Here is a 23,939-nt window from a genome sequence, read left to right on the forward strand (position 1 = left end):
ACTGATACTCGATTCTATATCCCTACTTACAGTATATTGATCCATAGGAATGCAAACAAAAAACCCCAGTGACATCATCTAATATCTCATATGGGGAAAAATAAATTCCTTCCTGACTCCAAATATTGGCAATCAACATCCTTCCCATGTTTACTTATTTGGTATATCCTTGCATACCTTTCCTTTCTAAGGCCGAGACCCCGGTGGCCGCTGCAGCGTGCGCACTACACACCAGAGCACAGCCCTCTATGGGGCAGGCCCCAGTTGCCGTGGGCGGGCAAAGCGCAATGACATGGCCGCTGGCAGGGAAGACAAGAATGTTGTCTTTCCTTGCAGTGACACGATCACGTGGTGTGCGGGCAGCCAATGGCAGGGTAGATAGTGTGGACCAATAGGAGTGCAGGTAGTGTAGACCAATTGCAGTGAAGTGCTGTGACGTCATGGGGGGGGGTGTCGAGAATTGGAGTTGAGCTGCTTTGCATCACAAAGTGTTCATTTCTTGGGGGAACATTTTCAGTGGCAAACAAAAACGGCACCCAAAAAACAACCTCTTCAAAGATCTGGAATAGCGTTCTAAAACTAGAGAAGTTAAAAGGTGGTTAAAGAGAATGGGAAACCTTGTATAATTAAATTGCTGAATGCCTCCTAGAATAAAAGAACAGTCCTGGGCTCCTTAGATTTATAGGTTTCAACGTAAAACGATTCTTTAACTAGGAAGCACTGGGTGGAGTATGCAAAGAAATTAGACAATAAATTCATTGCAATGCCCTGAACCAGGCAGCATTGCCCATCAAGGATAAAGTGCAAAATGATAAGCCTGGCACCTGTGCATGGAAACCATGAATAAATTATACAGACACACTGGGAACTTCAGGATAATCTTCAGAACACAACCACCACCCCCCTCTTAAAGGATCCTATGCCTAAACAGATACCAAGCTAATGATCAGAATGTCACACGTCCTTCCTCCGTAATTTGTGTCAACTGTGTGAATCTTGGCACATTTGATGCATCCTTCCAATTTCCTTTGGCAGGCAGCATTAATGCAGATCAATGGATGCAGACTATAGCAAATGCCAAAAGGTACAAATATTTAAACAAAATTAGACTACCAAGTATTTAAAATACAGGCTTAAACTTTTAGTATCTCCATAGTAACCAAATGCTTTAAAACGAGTTTACAATTTGTACCTAACCTTGCGAAACAACGATTTGTAAACAGGTGTGTGTATATAGAAATGGTTCAGCCAGAGCCTTTCCCTTTTTTTCCCCCCAAAATATTTTTATTAGGCAATTATACAGTTTACATACAGAGTACAAAATATACAGTCCAATACAAAAACATTTTAATATTTGGGGGAAGAGTAGCAAAAATAATTGCCAAAAAGATGGGGGAAGAAGGAAGTCATAGAATAGGAAAAGGAAAAAGGGGGTAAAGGAACGAGAGAGGGGTAGGGGTATGGGTGGAGGGGAGGGGGGGGGAGACGAGTATCTAAATCTGTTAATTTGGAGTTGAGGACGAAGTGTCTTGGTCTTCCTTTTCTGGGTGTGCTATATGTAACTTCTCTGTGTGAGGGGCTGACCTCATCTTATAACATTATTTAAGGTTCCCAGATTCTATAGAAAGAATTTGTATTTTGCTTAAGGAAAGCAGTCAGCTTTTCCATAAGCATCACTTCGTTAATCCTCTTTTTAATCAGAGCCTTTCCTTTTTGACTTTTTGTTTGGGAAAAGGACGGCTGCCTAATTATGTGAGTTTTTTTTTTTTTTTATACCAGATATCAGATATAGACAGACCTGGGAATAAATTAAATGGACGCTTTTTTTCCATTTTTACACTTCATGGATTGAAAACTCTTGGCCTTACGTTTGAGAGGCTTCTAAACAGATTTTAGATTGTGACATATAATGCATGTACAGGCATACCCCGCATTAACGTACGCAATGGGACCGGAGCATGTATGTAAAGCGAAAATGTACTTAAAGTGAAGCACTACTTTTTCCCACTTATCGATGCATGTACTGTACTGTAATCGTCATATACGTGCATAACTGATGTAAATAACGCATTTGTAACAGGCTCTATAGTCTCCACGCTGGCGCACAGCTTCGGTACAGGTAGGGAGCCGGTATTGCTTTTCAGGACGTGCTGACTGGCGCATGCGTGAGCTGCCGTTTGCCTATTGGGCGCTATGTCCTTACTCGCGAGTGTTCTTAAAGTGAGTGTCCTTAAACTGGGGTGTGCCTGTATGTCTTTATTTAAATAGCGCCAATAATGTACATAGCGCTTCACAGCAGTAATGTACATGACAATCATATAAATAACATATAATATAAATAACATAAAGGGGAGAAGTGCTTCAGACAAAAGTAACATTTAGGAAAAGGAGTCCCTGCTCCAAAGAGCTTACAATCTAATTTGTTGATAGAAAGAATGTAGAGATAGCAGGAGGGCGTTCTGGTAAGTGCGTCTGCAGGGGGCCAAGGTTAATGTATGAAGTGGGGCTTTAAACCATTCAGTTCTAGAGAAGCCTGCAATGCCCTCTGGCAGCAGAGCTGGGGTTTAGATGAGAGAGAGGGGAATCTGACCTTTGAGCTCTGTGCAGGCTATGTTACTAGCATATCTCTGCTGAAATGCCAAGTACACACACTGCTCACAAATCATCCTCAGCAGAGATAACACCTGCTCGCATTATGCCCAGAGAATTCTCTATTTGAAGGAACGGGGGGGGGGGGGGGGAAAGATTGGACAAAATCAGAAATTATACGAAAACATACTTCCTGAGCAATATTCTATAAAAACAGTCATGCCTGCTTTCTGCAAATCTATCCAAAGTTGGACACTACAACAGTTAAAAAAAAAAGTCTGAATGTTTCATAAAGCTGCATTCCATGTTAATTTAACGTGCTTAGAAATACAGTATGTACATTGTTCTAGGGACAGTTTTTATTACCAGTAAAAGGAAGGTTTCATAATGCTATACATTCGACTTTACACATATAAAAATGTCACAACAAAGAGGGGGCCCGTGCATGGGCGCAGAGGAAGTGTGTTTTGATGCACGGTTATGTTTTTGTAGCAGAGCTGTGGCATAGGCTAGGACAGTTTCTCGCAGTTCTTGATGCAAACTGAGCTGTACACCCCTTCAGATATGGAGGATTTTGGGGACAAATACAAACAAGGAAGGGGGAGAGGAAATTTAAAAAAAATAAAAGAAGAAAGGGTGCAGAGAGATATGCAGAATGTGATACATGGTGCACAGATTGAGATGCAACTCCTACTACTGACACGTCAGGGTGCAAGCTAGCACAAACCAGGCAAAATATTTTCATACATACTGTACGTGCAAGGTGAAAATGCCCCAGTTTTGCTCCAAATTTGCCTCGATACATAGACCCAAAAGAATGAGGCAGTGCAAGCCCACAGCTTCAAAAACAATGGGAGGTTTACCTGCCATGACATCCAGTGTTCCTACAATCAATACACTGACTGAGATGTTTGCTTCACTGGATATGTGTGCAGCGGAAGTGAAATGCAGCAATAAGCTGGACAGATCTGATTCACTTCCCCATATGTGTTAACCACACAGCTCCCAGTGCGCCAATACTTTAACGCTTACGCTACCCACGAGCAAGACAGGACCCCGGTACTGAGGTGGGGAAGTATAGGACCACGCACCCACAGCAGCGGAAGCGTGCCTGGCAGGCGGATTGTCAACGTAGCCGGGTCTGGGTTGGAGAGAGCGGGTTAGTCCAGATACGTGCCAAGGTCTTGGGATGGAGAGGTCAGAATAGTCAAAATCCGTTAAGCTGTGGTCTGGGGTTGGGGAGGTCAGAATCGTAGAAGTCCGTATAGCTGTGGTCAGGGTTGGAGAGGTACACGTAGTCGAGGATAAGCCGGGGTCGATGTCCAGAGGGGTTTCAGTAGTCAAGCCGGGTCGGTACACGTAGAATCCAAAAACTGCCAGGAGCAAGGCACAACAGACGCAGGAGCACAAGGCTACAACTAGTTATGCTCAGCAAAGACTAGAAGTGAGAGCAGGGTATATATCAGGAACAGGAACCATTAGCCAAGGAGGCGGAGCGGAAGTGCGGCCTCTGCGGAGGCTAGTATAGGCTGCAGGAGACAAGATGGCATTAAGAGATCTTGCCACACAGCTGGGGAGCGGTGCACGGAGTCACGTGAGGGCACCACGCGCGAGAGAAAAGAGTGGCATGTCTGAGGGTGCAGAGCTAAGCTCCGTGGCAGCATTAGAAGAGCTGCGCATGCTCTGTAAAACAGAGCGGGGATGCGCGCACGCGCTGGTGCCAGAACGGAGGTCTGTGTGGAGACAGGTAAGGAGGGAACACGTCGCAACGGACATGTTCCCCGATTCCTTACAAATACATACCTATGATTACTTCATCTGAATCTTCTATCCTTCCCAAGGCTGCGCTTATAGTGCCGGCTACGGATGACGTCTCCGTAGCCCAAGCGAAAGTTGTAATTAGAGTTTGGGAGACGTCTCTAGCTACAAGGGGAGTGACAGAAGGCAGAGGGGTGGGGGCAAGGGGGAAGGCTGAAATGGAGGGGAGTTGTAATTTCTGTTTGTATGCTGAATTTACAGTACTTTTACTTTAAATTACGGAGAATTTACTATTTTAAAGTTGTTCATATAGTGTTTCACTTGACACACACACACACACACACACACACACACACACACACAATCAGAGCCGCCAACAGAAATCATGGGGCCCAAGACAAATGAAAGCAGACACCCCCCCCCCCCCCAAACCCATAGCGCACCTACCACGGAAAAACAAATTTTAGCATACAACTTTTACTTAACCTCCCAATACATATAAAAATACACCCTAACCCCCAAATACATATAAAAATACACCCTAACCCCCCAATACATATAAAAATACACCCTAACCCCCAAATACATATAAAAATACACCCTAACCCCCCAATACATATAAAAATACAACCCAATAATAAAACGCTGCACCCGGTGCCGGGTCGGCAGCGGCGGAAGTCAGCTGGGCTAAGCTTCCGCCTCGCCGGCGTGAGAGGGAGGCCCGGCGCACATACGAGCAGCCATTGTGGGACTGAGAGGTGCTGCAGCGGGGCAGGGCCGGCAGCAACTGCTGTGACCTGCAGCCGGGCTCCTGCTACCGCCAGCCCCTCGCAGTCCCGCCACCCACCGGTCCCCCGCCATTCCCGAAAGCCACTGGGCTGCTACAAAAAGAGGCACGGTGTTCCCTAGCATGGAATATGAGCCCCTTAAAAAAACACCAAAAAAAAAGTGCGGGTCCCTTGTGTAGCCAAATTGACAGCACCTGTGGTAGTTCCACCACTGGCTGGAGACAATTGTTTATTGGCTTTCTGAAGTCTGATGCAGGAGTCCTGCTAATCCCTCCCCTGCCTGAAGGGCAGTGTATTGCTGCTAAGGGTATTATACAATGTAAAATGTAAGGAATCACAAAACTACAGGAAGTTAAATCACATTTCATCTGCTTTTCACTAAAATAGTTCCCAAGGACTAATTATATTCAGTGTAACCATAAATAATAGCAAAAAGGGAAGTCATGGAACTGGGTCCTTTATTTAAATTAATTTATTTATAAAATGTGTTACCAGGAAGTAATACATTGAGAGTTACCCATCGTTTTCAAGTATGTCCTGGGCATAGAGTTAGCATGACAAATAGTACATGGTTACAAATACAATTACATTAGGGAACAGGGTATACATTATATACAAGACATTGCATGCATAGTTAAAGAAAAAAAGCTGTGTGTGCTGTGCACGCGCATAGTAAGTGAAACTTCTTTGACTTTTGTCACAGAAATTGTATTTGTGTTGGTGATGTTTTAATTAAAAATCAAAATACAATTTCATTGACAAAACGCAAATAAATTTGACAGAATGCGCGTGCTCGGCACACATCCCCTGTATTAGCTATTTGCACTGATTGTTCGCGCGTGTGACCGAGTGTGACCGAGTGTGAGCGCGTGTGACCGAGCGTGCGACTGTGACTGAGTGTGACCTTACATATCCCCTTGCACATCACCCCTCCTGCACCTTGCATATCCCCCTGCACATCACCCCCCTCCACATCACCCCTCCTCCACATCACCCCTCCTTCACCTTATATATCCCCTTGCACATTACACATCCCCCCTGCACATCACACATCCCCCCCCTGCACATCACACATCCCCCCCCTTGCACCTTACATCACCCCCCCTGCACCTTACATCACCCCCCCTGCACCTTACATCACCCCCCTGCACCTTACATCCCCCCCCTGCACCACCTCACATCACCTCCCCTCACCCCTGCACATCAGATCACGGCAGCAGAGCAGAACGCCGGCCTCCTCCTGCTCTGCTCCGTGAGGCTAATCAGGCCCCGCTCCCTCAGTCAGCGGGAGGGCGTGGCTTGAGCGAAGGGACCCGGGACACGCTACTCTTCCCCTTCCTCCCCTCGGCTCGAGCTGCGGGAGGGAGCTGCTGCGGTCTGCCATAAGGTAAGCAGCTCCCTCCCCCTTCACCCACAAATGCCCTCACACTCAGGAAGCGCCGGGCTCTCTCTTCCAATCTCCGGTCTCCGGTCTCCAGCGCTGCCCGCCCGATCTGCACACACCGCTCTGCTTCCTCCCGGTTACCCTCCATGATCCCTGGGCTCCTCTCCTCCTCCGACCCCGGCGGCGCTCAGTCAGCGGGACGCAGCAAAGCGGAGGTAGGGAGGAGAGAGGCTGCGCGGCATGGCAGCGGCCGTTAGGAGCGGCGGCTATAGCCGCCGCATATGTCACGGTGTGTGGGGGGTGTGGGGCTCGGGGGGGGGGGATGGGGGGTGATTAGTAGCGATTAGGAGCGGCCCCGGCGGCTATCGCCGATGCCGCAACATGTGACAGGGGCGGTGTGAGCGGAGCGGCGGCCATTACGTGACGTCACTTCCGTTTCACATTTCGCCCCACATCCATCCAGTTTTATCCCATCAGAGGTGCCACTAAAGAAGTTTCACTTCAAATATATATTATAGGTGTGTGTAACAGTTACAGACCAGATTAAAATGTGAGAGAGCTTTAGTTTTGAAAGAACTTAGACTGGTGGGGGATGTGAGAGTCTCCGGTAGGTTGTTCCAGTTTTGTGGTGCACGGTAAGAGACGGAGGAGCGGCCGGATACTTTGTTGAGCCATGGGACCATGAACAGTCTTTTGGAGTCAGATCTCAGATGATAAGTGCTGCATGTGGTTGGGGTGAGGAGCTTGTTCAGATAGATGGGTAGCTTGCCCAGAACGTATTTGAAGGTAAGACAGGAAAGGTGAACTTTGCGCCTAGACGCAAGTGATGACCAATTTAGTTCTTTGAGCATTTCGCAGTGATGTGTGTTGTAATTGCATTGGAAAACAAAATGGCATATTGAATTGTAGAGGGTGTCAAGTGTGCTAAGGTGGGTTTGGGGTGCCGAGCTATATACTATGTCTCCATAGTAAATAATTGGCATTAGCATCTGCTGTGCGATACGCTTTCTGACCGGCAGGCCTAGGGAGGATTTGTTCCTGTAAAGTACACCTAGTTTGGCATAGGTTTTGGGTGTCAGGGTATCAATGTGCATCCTGAATGTTAAGTGAGAGTCAAACCATATGCCCAGGTATTTAAAACTAGTAACAAGAGTTAGGGTGGTGTTAGCGTTGGTTCTGATTTGGAGCTCAGTCATTGGAAGCTTTAAAAATGTAGCCTTGGTCCCAAATACCATTGTTACAGTCTTGTCAGTGTTTAAAAACAGTTTGTTTTGGGAAATCCAGTTTCAGTCTCAAAAAGTCAGACTGAAGTATGTGTTCAACGTCGGAGAGGCTATGGCTGTGTGCATATAGAATTATGTCATCTGCATACATGTGTATTAAAGCTTCCTTACAAGCTGTGGGGAGGTCATTGATGAACACTGAGAAGAGTAGGGGCCCCAGAAGAGAGCCCTGCGGGACACTACAGGTGACAGATATCCAGGGGGTTGGAGTTGGAGCCGGAGATGGACACATATTGGGATCTACCTGCTAGGTAGGACTGAAACCAGTTTAAAGCATGCTTCCCTATTCCAGAGCACTGGAGTTTGTTAAGCAGGATAGCATGAACAACAGTATCAAAAGCCTTTGCAAAATCTAGGAATATTGCACCAGTGAGTTGTCCCATTCCACACTGGATTTCATTGCAAACTTTTAGCAGGGTAGTTACTGTGGAGTGTTTGGGGCAGAAGCCAGATTGGAATTGGTTAGGGAAATTTGTCTTGGTATAGTAATCGCTTAATTGGGAGTGGACACATTTTCCATGACTTTGGATAGTATTGGGAGAAGAGATTGGCCTGTAGTTTGAGACAGTGTGTTTGTCCCCACTTTTGAAGATTGGGACAACTCTGGCAATTTTCCAGGTCTTGGGGATATGACCTGCAGACAGGATAGAGTTGACTATGGAAGCAATTGGTTTGGCAATGGCTGTGGCACCAAGTCTTAGGAACTTAGATTGTAGTAAGTCAGGTCCACAAAGGCTGCTTAGTTTTAATGAGGAGCGCTTGTGTAATCTCTTCGGATACTGGTCCGAATTGAAAATTGTGGGCAGTGCTGGGAGGGGGTGGGACTGTAGGGATACTCCCAGGATGAGATTCATGTTTGTGGTTTGCGTTTCGTTTCGCTAATAAGTTAGTAGCTCACCGCACAAAGTAATCATTGAATGCATTTGCAATGTCAGTGGGGTTTGTCAGAGTAATCTCCCCCTTAGTGATATTAGTTGGTTGTTGAATGTTAGAAGGCTGGAATATATTGTTGATAACCTTCCAGAATTAGCTGGGTTTGATGTATTCTGGAGGAGATGGTCAGAGTAATTTTGTGCTTTTGCGTGTCTTGTTTGTCTTGTGCACATGTTCCGCAGGCATTTGCAGTGATTGAGATCCTTGGTAGTGCCAGATACTTTGCAGCTTTTTCACAAGGCAGCCCTGAACTGGTAGAGGGCTACAAGGTCAGTTGTAACCCATGGAAGGTCGGCCCCCCGTACCCCTTATTCTGCGTAGTGGAGCATGGGTATCACAGAGTTTTAAAAACTCAGATTGGAATTAGTAGTGTGCAAAATTGGGGTCGGGAATTAAGTCGATTCTGTGCCAAGGGCAGTTGGTAAGGTCATCGAGAAACTGTTGTGGGTTCAAGTTTCTAAATGTTCTAGTGAGAACTTTAGGGCTTGAATGGGGCGGTTTAATTTTCCTTACACAGTACACTATTGCATGGTCACTGAAAATGTCAGGAAGGATGCCAGAGGATTGGATTCTGCTGGGATTTGGGGAGAGAATCCAGTCTAGCAAGGAATGGGTTAAGCGATTTCAAGTTTGTCCGTGTGGGTTGGGAAATGAGTTGTGATAGGTTAAGTGACTTGATTTGTATCTGGATTTTGTGGTTTTTAGGGTCAAGCCAATTGAAGTTGAAATCCCCAAGAACTAGCAGCTCACTCTTCTCATTCAGAGAATAAATGGAGCCAAGAAACTGGGTGATATCAGTCAGGGATTGTAGAGGGGCGCGTTAGATGCCAGCAAGCAAGATGGGCTTAGAAAAGGGGAGGCAGATTCTGCCAACTAGGATTTCAAAAGAGGGTGGGCTTGAGGGGGCAATTTAACAGTATAAATTGTAAGGTGTCTGCAATATAAAATAACACCCCTCCTCCTCTCTTTGACCTATCTCTCCTAGAAATGGAGTATCCCTGAATGGCGGTATTTGCATTGGGATTTGATTTTAGGGGTTAGCCATGTTTGTGAGAATGGTGGCTTTGGGTTTATGCATAAGGCACCATGCTCTTAGTTCAACCAGTTTGGGCAGCAGGCTCCGGATATTTATATGGGCGACAGATAGACCTTTTTGGAATTTGAAGGGGGTAGTCTCAGGGCTATGGGACAGAGTTGAAATGGGAGGGCCTGGGTTAGGTTCAATATCATCTGCTAAAGAGAGTAATAGTATGAGTAGAAGTATGAGTAGAAATTTGAGTAGTTGTTTGCTAGTTGTACATTTGTGATGTTTGCCATTATAGTGAGCGGTGGTTGGTGTGCTGGTTTTTAGTGTTCTCCACCAACATTCAGTAGATAGTGCAAGGCTTTTGAGTAGTCCAGGGTGTATGGTTATATGGGGTGTAGGCCAGGAGGGAGGAGTTTGTAGTGGATAGAGGGAGTAACATTTCCATGAGGCCACGAGAAAGAACAAAAGTTGAGGTATATACCAGGTTCATTATGCCAGAGGTAGGTAGGTAATGCTGCATGGAGTTGTTGTGAGGTTAATGAGATTACCTATATAATCCTCATTATATAATACAATATAAACAATACTGAATATGATTAAATACTTCCACATCTCTAATAGGAGCACATGCAACAATGATCTATTCTTAGTAACGCTTCTGATAACCTCCAAAACACCAATAGAAAAAGTCCTTATGTGGGAAGGGCACCTAATCTTGGTTATTACTGTGGTTTACAGGATGCTGCCGCTGATAAATGTGATACTGACCTTTACACATTTTTTATTTATAAAACGTTTTACCAGGAAATACACTGAGTTACCTTTCGTTTTCAAGTCCTGGGCACAGAGTTATGATGACAATACATGGTTACATTAAATAAACAGAGGTTATACATTCAATTTACAGACATTTCAGGACAGAGAAAATATATGACCATGGGCATATGTAACAGCTACAGACCACATTAAAATGTGAAAAAACTAAAGTCTTGAAATGCCTTAAGCTGGAGGCGGTTTTGAGACTCATTTATTTAACCAAAAAAAAAACCCCACACCTCCACGGGGCACCGTAATATTTTACAATCAATTTAAAAGCAACTAAAATTATATCTAGAAAATTAGACAGGACTGACACAGGAAAAGCCAGAAAGAAGAAAATTAGACTTATAGCATGCCTGAAATAATGGTAAAGTCAGTATGCAGCAGAGCTCTGGGGGTAGCGAGTTGAAAACCTCTATGAAGCCACACACAAGAAGGACCGACCACCTAGAGCCTCCTGTCTTATCCGTTTGCACTTTAATAGCCTGGCAAGTATCTGGCTCTCTTGCTCTGGGTTCTTCTCTCGCTCTTTCTGTGTGCGCAGGGGAATGCTTTCTGCTATGGTCTCACTTTCTCGCTTCTGTGGCTAGCAGTCTCCTACAAGCCTCCTCTTTCACCTCTGTGAATGTCAGACTGTCTCTCCTAAGGCACGTTCTATAGTGCCGTGCATGGAATTTTAGTTGGCGGACGTGAGTCAGCCCTTCTATACGAGGGCCACGTGCGCGCATGGCACGGAGAGGGGAGCCCACAGGGAGCGGGGAAAAGAATCTTTTCGCGCCGCGACCGGCGCTAAATGTATGTATGTGTGTATATATGTGTATGCATATGTATGTATATGCGTGTGTATATCTGCACAAACGTAATAAATATTTTATATTTACCAATTGTTACACACACACACACACACACACACACACACACACACACCAGTATACTGCCCCTCTCACTATATTTACGAAAAGCATGCGGTACGTGCACGCGCGTTCGCATAGGCACGCGTGTTCGCATGCTCTATATAACAGCCCTAAGACTCTACCACTGTCACCTGGGCTGTCTCTGTGTGCCGCTCAGAACAGAGAATTGAGATAAGTAGCAGGCTCATTGTCAGAAAGGTAAATAAAAGACAAGGCCATGTACCCTACTTTAGTACAGTTGTAAGTGCTGAAATACAGGGTTACAAGGCTGCCTGTAGAGTTGCCTTGTTGATGGCAAATTGTTGAAGAATACAAGGACTAATCCCCCTATATAAATCCTGTACAATTTATCCTCCCTTTAAAATATGCTCACTTTAAATTTGCTTCCCCCATTATTGTTAAAGAATAAACACATACGTGTTCTTGAAACCTCTTACAACAGCAGCAATATCTTCCATAAATCATTTGTGTTGCCTAAGACTGTATTGATAGACAATTTGTATATAATAAAGAGCAATATTAGCCAAGGCAAAAAACCTGTGTATCTCTAGTTGCAAAGTAAAGATACAAACGAATTATAGATCAAGGTACAAAGAACGTTAGCTAGGGACATTACCATACTAAATGGTAGTTGCATTATATTCATGCTAATCAATGCTATACTGCAGGTAGAATACAATGTTACAGAATGTTAGCTAAGGACAACACCCTGATACTTCCAGTTCAATCCACACTAAACATTGTGTGATGAGGATCTCCTCTATTTACACAATACAAAAAAGTGCAACACTGTATTATTTATTGTAGCAATAAGCAGTCAGGGATATAACATCTGTCTGATGAAGACCACAAACATTTACAAACAATAGCCTTGGTACAAATACAGCGTTATCAAACCAACATTATAGCAAGCTGTCTTAATGCATGAGAAACCCACTATAGATAATGAGTTTCAGCCAATTGTATTTTTTTCTTTAACACTGGGATTAAATCCAAAAGCCCCCGTGTCATGGCACTCCAAGGGCCCCATGAGGAAGTAGCTAGGTCATGGGCTTTCTCCAGGTGTGTGTAGGTGTAGATATGGATCCCCACAAATCTCCCTCCAAATAAATTAGGGAGAGATGCCTCGGCAGAAAAAGTAACAACGCTGATGTACCCAGCTGGGAGATATGACAAAAGCTAAGCAAAGTATATTTAAATGAGTTCCATCCAACACCCTAAAATAATTTCCATACCAACTACATAGAGTTGATAAGCCTAAGGTGACTGGAATGGTTTACTGGTGTAAGACCCAACAGGACTAGAACCCACAACCCCTTTTCTAGGCAGCAAGTCTAGTAGAGCGAGCTAAACCAGCTGATAGGCAGCATCACTGTAACATCATACTCTTGAACTGCTCACACATGTAGCTAATCCAGCTACAGTATTAGCATCTCAGGTGTGCTCCACAAGGAACATTAAACTAGCATCCAGGAAGTGGTCTGCTTTTAGATGAAGCCAGGGGGAGGGAGCTACTACAGGTATGCGCACTCATTTGGTGCTACATGACGGATATGCACAAAAGGTGGCTATGGTATAACAGAACAGGGACAAAAATATTCACTGTGCCATCTGCCAGAGTGCCAAACACATAATGAAATACATGGGGGGGGAACAACTCTACAAACTGCAAGAAGTGATTCTGCTGGTTTTCCCACAGCACACAAAGTGTTATTGGGTTGACAAGTCTAAGGCACCTTATGAGGAATGGAGTATGCCGTCAGATTCAACAGGATGAGACTGTGAACCCACACAATCGCTGTTATTCAGAACAGCTGCAGCAGTGTTAGCTAAACCAGCTGATGGCCAGCACCAGTTACAGTATGCTTTGTGTTGAGCTCTACTGCTCATTGAGTGATCATACCTGTTCAAAGCACTTTACCCTCTAAAGCAGGGGTGGGGAACCTTTTTGCTGCCAAGGGCCATTTGGATATTTATAACATCGTTCGCGGGCCATACAGACACAGACAGGCAGGCACACGGCAGGCATGTAGGCCAACAGAACCCCACCCCCTACCTCGTAGTTGCTGCTGCTGGGGGGATCGTGTAGGGCAGATGCTGGGGTAAGTGCGGGGGGAACTGCTGGAGAAGCATGGGGGAAGTGCGGGGAATGCTGCGGGGACTGCTGTGGGGGGAGTGCGGGGGAAGTACGGTGGCTGCTGGGGGATTGATGGGGCTAGTACGATGGCTGCTGGGGATCATGTAGGGCTGCCGGCGCCTCACACCACCTCATCCCGATCGGGCGCGCGGTGGCCATTTTTTTTTTTAATTAGCGCGACCCCGGTTATAGCAGTTGCCTTAGCAGGGCCAGACCAAATGATTTTGAGGGCCGGGCCTGACGTTCCCCACCCCTGCTCTAAAGGGATAGAGAATCATATCTAATAAGCAGTGTCCTGCCATGAGACACCTTACAGTCCATTCATTTAAATAGGCAAAAAATAAAATAAAAAATAAAAAAAGAAAACCACAGGGCTCAAGTCTCATCCAGGACATGAAAAAGAATGAAAAGCAAAAAATAGTGCAACACTGTATATCAATATAGAGCAGTATGGGTTAATCTTTTAATGTTAGACTCACGCGGAACACGTGATAAACAGGGAGTTCGGTTATATAGAGTAACCAACTCTGAATAAGTCCAGATAAGTACTTCACCCCGTCACAGATGATGTCCCAAATGATCCATAGGATAGACGGAGGGGAACCCCACATACAAGGAGAGAAAGCACATAGTGTAAAATGTTTTAATTAATATAAAACTTATAAGATGCTACAAGTATTTTCTCATAGCACAAAACGGATTTCTAAAAAAAAAAAAAAAAAATTATATAAAAAAAAAATAAAAAAAAAAACAAGTAGGATATTGCTTGGTCTGCAGCTTTAAATCGCAGTGACACCAAAAAGTATTTGAAACATATTTCTAAAGTCAGTTTGTAAACATGGTGAGCTCAGGCTTGGGCGGGGTTTGATTTCCTCCAATTATCCCCCTTTATCTTATCTTTACTGGCTCTCCGATAATGACAGGCTGGTGTAACTGTAGGGGAAACACCCGATTATCAAAAACACTCCTTCCACTCAGAGGGCCCGAAGGAAAGGAACTCGTACTTTATTTCCAGAGAAACATCTGTAGAAGCTTTGTTTTAAGTAGGAGATTTAACCCTTTGAGCGCTGGAGGGCCAGTTTGTGAACACATGACTGCTCCTCAGGAACGAGTCCCCGTCGCTCCTCCTGTTCATCGGGAGCGCAAATCACTGTCTCCCCTAAAAAATGAGCAGATATATGACGTAGTTACTAGGTCATGGGGCCATTGGGAGTGACAGACCTCAAGATGCCATAAAAATATTCTATATTTTAATACAGCATGCAGGGGTTTAACAGGATATTTTACAATACCTTTTTCTTTGTGTTTCTGTAAGGTCATTAAAAACGACCCTAGTCTGTTCTGTGTTGAGGTCTGTGAAGTAATTAAGCAATGAAAAAGATAGCTAATGGACAGCAGAGGATCCACCCGCCACACTGGTCAGGCCCATCCTCAAAAAGCTGATCGTAAAACTTTGTTTCCCTCCTGAGCTAGAGCAGGACAAAATGTGACAAAAGTTAATTTTGCATTTGCCTTACAGATTTACAAAAAGGCAACAATATGTGCCTCCCAAGAATACTAAATATATATTTCTGACCAATAAGTGCAGCTATTTAAATTGACACCAAAAATGACAGGTTGCCCGAGCTGTATATGCAAGGTATCTGTTTATACCTCAAATATTAGAAGGAGCACATGCTTGCTTAATAATAAGGGTCATATTATTGTAGTAGTTACGGGAGAAAAGTTATAGGATATTTGTTTGCCTTGTCCTATAGTAGGTGCTAAAAAAAAAAAAATGTTGCACAATAAAAATAATAATTTTTATTTATTCAACTTTGACACACACACACACACACACACACACACACACACACACACACACACACACACTCTTTTCGCCCCCGTCGGCAGGCTCCACGCTCACTGCCGTGTGCGCGCGTGGCACCATTACAGAAAGGCCGACTAACCACAGCCAATTATAAGTGCCGCGCGCGCCCACTATATAACAGCCCTTACTCAGCTATTTTGAGTTTAACAAGACTTTCCTCTCATCATAAATGTCAAAAGATAAACAAATGGGAGTTAAGGACACACCCAAAAGGGTGGGCTGATTCTGTTCCCTTTACATAGGTTTTTTTGGCTAAAAAGCTTGCATTTGGGATATGAAATTAGAATACAACATAGGGCTGAGGCCCCAGTACCTCCGCTGCATGTGCGCCCGCGAGACTGGCGACGCGTGCAGCCGATTCCCCGGTCTGCAGGGAGCTGCAGACCAAAAGACCAGGGGGGGGGCGTGGCAAGGGAGTGACGGGGCGTGGCCATGACGTCACCCGGCAGGTTCGCCCTCATTGGCTGAACCGCCGGGGGCGTGGCAAAAGCACTGTGTAGCGAGTCCTGCTCTCAATTCTATTGAGAGCAGGAGCAACTCGCGCCACAGCGCTGCGGCCCCCCCTCGCAGCGGGCCCGGCGCCATTGAGGGGAGGGCTCTCGTCCCTGCAGCGTCCGCCCACAGCGGGCGCTGCAGTAGCCAGCGGGGTCCAGCCCTAGAGGGTGTGTTTTGTCAATAACCAAGTGGATTCCCTTATTTTCAACTCCAAGCCTCTATGAAGAACACGATTTTATTATTACGTGGTAATGTATTTAGGTTCTGATGTTTTACCTTGTGTATTGTATTAAGTGTCTGCATTGATATATTGTATGTTTGCTGTAACATTTTTTCTATAACCAAGCACAGTACTATTTTTTTTATATTAAATCTAAAATTGAATAAGTATTGTCTTTGAGCTTTAAATGAATCCAACACCTTTTGAAGAGAGTAAGCACATTTTAGGACACTTTTTGCTACATTGCGTTGTGTTAACTATATATTTTTCCTAGTAAACAGGGACCAAGGACTCTGCAGGTAAGAGCTGAAATTATTCTTGGTGGTGAAAGCAAATTGAGGTGTAATGTGATGTTTAGGGGGAGATGGTGCTAATTTTAGGGACCCAGCAGGGAGGCGAGTCAGCTGAATAGCTAGATGTATTAACCCTGGTCACATACACAAGTCCCAGTTGTGTCGTTTATGAGATTACCCCTTCAGTCCCCTAATGACATACAGTATGTCAAGAAAAGTGCCACCCCAGGGGCCCTTATGATAAACACCATACATCATTGGCCTCTGCCTGGGTTTTTTTTAGAGACTGTACGCGATCGGCGCCCGACCGCATATCCCATTGAGGGGGGGGGGGGGGGGGGGGGCACCACTGCCCGTCAGCAAAACCTCATTACGTAACCCTTCCAAAGTGCGGTCACGTGATGCAGAAGGGGCCTTGTTGGGTCAGAAACATGCGTTCCTGATAAGCTGAAGCAGTGTTGCCATTTATTACATATTAATATAGCCCTCTTGTTTTGTTTATGAGATAGTTAGAAATATTTCGTAACATCGAAGTGCTGGATAATTGCTCCGTTTGCAGACTTTTGGACACTTCCTTGAAAGTTCGCATGATTGCTCAGTGCAGCCTTCACTAGAGACCAAGTGCTATTTTAATGCTCTCTACTTCCAACTATCACCTACTGTGATGTCATTTATTGCTCAGGTTGTAAGGCACAATTTGACAACAGCAAGAACTGTTTAAAAAGGAACAGGATTGCGATTTGAAGTTTTTCTGAGACCAAGTTGCTGACTTATCTAGCAGCATGCAGAGGGCCACTGGCAAAGTAACAATGATTATCCCTGTGATCTATGGAGTGTTGACATGTACATTTACATGCAACTGGACGTTTCAGCTATCATACACTTCTATCAATTACATCTCCAAAAGCAACATGACTTTTTATGCTTTATAATGTATTTTATTAGAGTACAAATTCTTTTTTGCAAATCCAAAGTGCCCTGGATCTTCTACTTACATGTATCCCGAGAATACACCAGACAGGTGCATGGAGCACCGGTACTTTAATCGCAAGTATATTGCTAACATTATAGCATTTAAGGTGTGCAAGACTAAAACCTCTTACCATTTTATTAGAGGAGTACATGAACTTTATACGGTGCTGGCTATTGTTCAGGACCAAATATTGGCTTGTAAGATATCCATGGCCGTTGACATGACAATGGATACCTCTATTCTTGTACTATACTAGCATTGCATGAAATAGTTGTATATAAAAAAGGTATTATTGATAATACGCTTTTGCAAATAACCCTAACTATATACTTGTAAGAGAAAATTAGGTAATTTGTTGGTGCAACATGGAGAGGCTTGTAACCACAGAATATGGAAGATCATTAAGGAGGCCTTCATCCAGCAGTGAATTGACAAGTGCTGAAGATTATATATTTAGAAAGTAGTTGCCAAACATAGCAGTAAAGATGCGTCACTTACTCAGCAGCTTTAACCTAATTTAAAGAGTATACACAGTAGCTTGTAACAACCTAGCCTGTCACGCCTCTGGATTAAGTGACCCTGATATACTTGAGAAAAAGCTCTTTCGAAGCAAACCCAATAGCTACTTTTTATAAAAGCTTATGTTGGCCGTTTGTGTTTTGCAGTTATAGACAGATGGCACTTCATTCAATATACTGTGAAGCCATCTTTCCCATTCTGAAGACTGTAGTCCCATTCATTTGAATGGAGCAGAGTTTTCCTCCAGGACTTCCCAGCATGTTGAATAGGGGCCAATGAATCAGATATAGTAATGACAAAGGACAGAGATGGTGTTTAAACAAGTGGGTGCCCATGTGCTCCCAGAAATGGTCTTAGTTTGCTTTTCTCGGCATGGATTACAGTTTATTATTTTAGACCAGTGCCCCAAAGGGCCACAACAGGAAATCATTTGAGTAGAAGGGTCAGAAAAGTAATGTAATTTTACAAATATTTAAAAGTAATTATTGCAATAAAAGAACAGTGTGACCATTTTACTAATATTAATAAACTGTTCCATATGCTTTCATTATATGGTCCTTATGTTGCAAATTAAGACATTTTAAATCTCAGATTATTTTAATGTCAGCATAGACAATATGGCGTCTATGTTGTTCAGCTTGAAATCCTCCTGTCTTTACTATGAACAAGCTAAAAACTTTGGGAGCAAAAACTACTGAAATGTTAATCTATTTTCCTAAATATCAAACTAAATTATTTGTCTAAAGTCCTTCTCGTAAACCTCCAGCTCAACAAAAGACAGCAAACAATCAACAAAAATTAAAAGGTTTTGTTTCACGTCAATTACAGAGAAACGTGTTTATTGCAGCGGTACTACTTGGCAGGCCCAATGTTCACAAAACGGACTCCTACCCATTTCTGGACAAAAATGGCACAATCTGCCCCCTAAGCCGGCAGTTATTAAACATACGATTTAAAAAATGACCATTAACATGGCACACAATGTGTTACAAAGGTTTAATCATTTTACTGCAATTCCAACTTATGCATACAGCTCTAAAGGGTTAATAGAAGTAATCATTATTGTAATAAAATGCGGTGGTGCGGCCCTGTATTTTAGGTCTTAGGCCCGTAATATAGCGGAGGGTGTGCTGCACCGTGCGCACGCGCAGTAGTTATAGTTGGCTGTGGTTAGCCAGCCATTATATGCTAGGGCCACGCACGTGCGCACGGCAGTTAGCGTGGAGCCGGGCGATAGCGGGGAATACTCAGAAAACTAAGTATTCGGGCCTCTACCGACGCTGTAATGTATGTGTGTACAATGTTAAGAAATAATTTATTCTCAACGTGTCTTTTTTATTTAAAATATATATAATAAATTAATAACACAATCTACATATACACACATACAAACAAGTCGCTCCTGGCAGCACGGACAGTACACACAAAAAGTGTGCATCACGTGCACGCGCGTTCGCGTAGGTGCGGGCGAACAAGCCTCTTGCTTAGCAGAGTTTGGTTTGAGTTTCAATTGCCCAATTTAATGGGAAAGTCCTTTAATTCTGCTGTACCCAATGTATGAGAGATTCATGAAAACAGGTTTTCTATTATATGCAGCATATAATGTATAATGAGTAAGTAATAACTACGTTATAATTATTTAAGCACTACAGAATACAGGGAAGGAAGTATGAAGAATTTGTAAACGGCTTTGCAATGCAGAAATGAAATGTATAATGCTTAGTAAGAGTAAGAATACGCCCTGGATTTAGAGAACATGATAAAATTATCTGTGTCATCAATTACCTAAGTAGCATTGCCAAAACGGGCTTAGATTTTACACAGACCAACAGAGGAATGCACATGACAGAACTAGAAATCATTCTCCCACCCATTACTCAACTCTGGGTGAAAAGGCAAAAGGTCACAATTCATCCACAAAAAATAAAAATCTGTTTGTTTCGAACTATATGCTCTACCAAAGCAATCTTATTATTTACATGTACATTGAATACGTGAGCTGTGATTCCGCAAACTCACAAAGGTGTGGCAAGCTTTAGCACGCTTTTACTCCCATTCATATAAATGGGAATAGAGTACTAAATGTATTTATTTATCAAACGTTTCACCAGGAAGTAATACGATGAGAGTTAGCTCTCGTTCTCATGTATGTCCTGGGCACAAAGTTTGCTTAGCACCCTTGTGTGGATGTGGGCCTATGTTTTTAAGGGATCCTACAGTGTCATCATACATACAGTATTTAAACGTTTCTGCTGTTCTTAAGATGTTTTAAATCACTGACCAAGAGAAGTGAATCCCAATGTGTGGACACACTCTCCTATAGGTTAATATAGAGGGTAGCATTAGCAGATGTCACAGAAACAGTTATATTTCAGATATCTAGCTTTCTATCTTTAAAAAGGGAGAAGTACTTTAGCAATTGACCTCTAACCCATTTAACAACTGAAGCACTAGGCAGTATTTGGCTGCAAACTGGAGCAAGAGAAAATGCTGAACTAAGCAAAGTTCACTACAATCTCAGAAAGATTTTAGAGTGTCATTACAAGCACAATGTACACACGTGTGATTAAGGGCTCTGCGTCAACTATGATATCTAGTCAAGGGACACAGTTTAGGGGCAGAGTTCAAAAGAAAACATGGACAGCGCCTGTAGGACTACTGATGTGTCTCTCCTGTCCTCTAGAAGTCTGTGGACTTTGATATCACACACAAATACTGCATACCATGTCAAGATTGTGTAGGAGGGTCATTTACACAGTGGAGAGAAAGAAAAAAAAACACAGATAAAGATGCAGCTAAGGATAGACCTTGTGACTAAATAACCTAGCCTCTGAGTGCAAGTCCTTGTTCAAGATCTGTGCATAAATCAGTTAGGCAATTTATCACTCCGTGCTTTGGGTACCAAAGAATTAGACTGTACGCTCTTTGGCACATACAGAATGTCACATGGAAAAGCTTAGCATTCTAGTGTCTACACACCAAGCAATGCTGGGAACCATGAGGAGGTGCCACAGCGAACCTACAGAATAAAGGGACAGCTCTTATTCAAGACCCTTTTTTTTCAGACCATGGAAGCAGGGGTAGTCAACGTAAGTCCTCAGGGGCTACCAACAGGTCAGATTTTCAGGATATCCCTGCTTCAGCACAGGGGCTGTGCTGAAACAGGAATGTCCTGAAAACTTGACCTGTTGGTAGCCCCTATCAGGACATCCCTGCTTCAGCACAGATGGCCCCTGTGCTGAAGCAGGGATATCCTGAAAATCTGACCTGTTGGCCCTTGAGGGCTGAAGCTGGCCACCCCTGCCATTAAGTACATGGATAGATGCATAGTCCATGAGCCATAAATTCTACTACAAACATATCAGCACTGTTATTAGTATCATTGGCTGCTGCTTTTACTTCAAATTTGGAATGACATAAGAAAACCTTTTAGCCCACACAAGAATTTATGAATAATACATGCTGTTGATATTGAAGCATTGCCTTCCTTGCCAACCCAACCATCGCACTACAGAAATACCACGTGAGTAGTTCTTGCGTCATAACACAGGCAGGCCAAATGTTTAGGGTTAGACAAAAAAAAAAAAAAACCTATCTGAACATAAATATGGAAAAATCAGAGGCGTTCCTTTGCATAAATAGTGTGATATTACACAATCACAAAAAACGTATACAGCCGAGGAACCAAGAGGTACATCATTCAATTAACAAAAACTCCATCTTCAAAGCAAAAAATATGATGTTCGAGTTTAATTGCTGTATAAGGCAAGGACACATTATTTACCAATAGAGTACCTCCGGAGTTGGGACCAAGAAATATTAACCCCTTTGCTGCCACTGTAGAATGCAAAGCCGGTAACGTAGCAGAACACCTTTAGTTATTGTAACGCAAGACTTACATTGTGATATCGTATCACAGCACTAAAGAACCACAGGGGTTATAACCCATCATTCACTGGAGAAATACATGCCCTCTTAGGAGCCTGCACACAATCTAGGTAATGTTACTCTGATGAGACATGACCAAGTATCAGGTTGCATAGGCCCGGTGTGCGTTATTGCTTCATTTAAAATAATACTCATGGCAACCATGACCCACAGACTCACTTATTACCGTAATAACTCAGTCTGTCCCCGTAAGCGTGATACGCATGATAACACAGATACTATATGCCTTGCTTTATTTCCTACAACACCCCAAGGTGATCTTACCTTATTACTAGGTTTCTCAAACCCCCACTGTGCATTAATAAGTAAGGTTTACAGCACCTACTTATTACAGACCTCATGACAACACAATTACTGTATTATTTAATGCAAGCACTCAGGAAGACAACACCTAATGATAACCAAATGCCTTATTGCTTTGTTTTAAACCAATTATGCCACCGCCCGAGTGCCCTTCTGTTTAGGATCTCATCACTTGGTATATAAAACAGACATCTCCTGGGTGCCCTATTGCTATATCACACCGCACCTGGGTGCCCTATTGCTATATCACACTGGGTGCCTTATTGCTCTGACACTTCTTTATACAGACCTGAATACCTGATTGCAGAAATAAACTGCTTCCACACTTGACAGAGCCATGCTGCTTTATTGCAAGCCCTTCAGCACACATGATAACCCTACTCCTGAGTGCCTGCCGGATGCATGAAGTAGGTTATGGATCACCGTTTTGATGCCTTACTGCTTTATTATTATTATTACATCCCAACACCAGCTCATGAGAGAGCCTTGTTACTGTCACAGACACTTCTTATGTAAGACCGGAGAGCTCCTCATTGCGTCACAAAATGAATGGGTTTACCCCAATGGCTTTAATTAATGATTTAAGGGTATATCATGTGACAAGCCTGAGGGGGGAGGGTACACTCAACGGAAGAGGGCCTCACCTGAGGGGGGGGGGACACACAACGGGAGAGGGCCTCACCTGAGGGGGGGACACACAACGGGAGAGGGCCTCACCTGAGGGGGGGGGGGACACAACGGGAGAGGGCCTCACCTGAGGGGGGGGGGGGGGCACAACGAAAAAGGGCCTCACCTGAGGGGGGGGGGGAGACACAACGGAAAAGGGCCTCACCTGAGGGGGGGACACACACAACGGGAGAGGGCCTCACCTGAGGGGGACACACACACAACGGGAGAGGGCCTCACCTGAGGGGGACACACACACAACGGGAGAGGGCCTCACCTGAGGGGGGGACACACACAACGGGAGAGGGCCTCACCTGAGGGGGGGACACACACAACGGGAGAGGGCCTCACCTGAGGGGGGGGACACACAACGGGAGAGGGCCCCACCTGAGGGGGGGGGACACAACGGGAGAGGGCCTCACCTGAGGGGGGGGGGCAGGACACAACGGGAGAGGATCTCACCTGAGGGGGGGGACACAACGGGAGAGGATCTCACCTGAGGGGGGGGGCAGGACACAACGGGAGAGGATCTCACCTGAGGGGGGGGGGACGGACACAACGGGAGGGCCTCACCTGAGGGGGGTGGGGGGGAGAGACTCACCGGGAGGGGGCCTCACCTGAGGGGGGTGGGGGGGAGGGACTCACCGGGAGGGGGCCTCACCTGAGGGGGGTGGGACTCACCGGGAGAGGGCCTCACCTGAAGGAGGGGGGACTCACCGGAGGGGAGGGGGGACTCACCGGAGGGGAGGGGGGACTCACCGGAGGGCGGGCGGGCGGCGGCACCGTCTGCGGCTCCCGATTCCTCTCACCTTCCTGGCCACAACCTCAGCGCTGTCTCTGCACTCAGCCGCCGAGGCACCGCCCAGCCCCGGTACCGCCTCCCACTCCGCCCGTACTTCCCATTCCTACCGCGTCACCATCCCCGCTCCGCCCACTTCCCGCCTCCTGTCTGGCCACCCCCGCTTCCATGTTCTCCCGCCCACTTCGCTATCCTATTGGTGTTTCCAAGCGAGCTGATTG

At 44.8% G+C, this 23,939-nt stretch overlaps 1 protein-coding gene across 6 annotated transcripts in view; it reads right to left on the bottom strand.

The window, feature by feature from the left end:
* NUMB (NUMB endocytic adaptor protein) overlaps nucleotides 1-23,835 on the bottom strand; it is an 84,530-nt gene extending 60,695 nt beyond the window's left edge. For 3 of the 6 annotated variants that reach the window (XM_075614276.1, XM_075614274.1, XM_075614275.1), the window contains exon 1: nucleotides 23,679-23,834. The gene's annotated coding sequence lies outside the window, so the exon portion shown is untranslated. Of the gene's footprint in view, nucleotides 1-23,636; nucleotides 23,659-23,678 lie in introns of those variants that run through there. The other 3 variants (XM_075614272.1, XM_075614270.1, XM_075614273.1) reach the window with 2 other exon arrangements.
* Nucleotides 23,836-23,939: the final 104 nt, after the last annotated feature.

The sequence above is a fragment of the Ascaphus truei genome, chromosome 9 (assembly GCF_040206685.1).
Source record: "Ascaphus truei isolate aAscTru1 chromosome 9, aAscTru1.hap1, whole genome shotgun sequence".
In the NCBI taxonomy this organism is placed as follows: domain Eukaryota; kingdom Metazoa; phylum Chordata; class Amphibia; order Anura; family Ascaphidae; genus Ascaphus; species Ascaphus truei.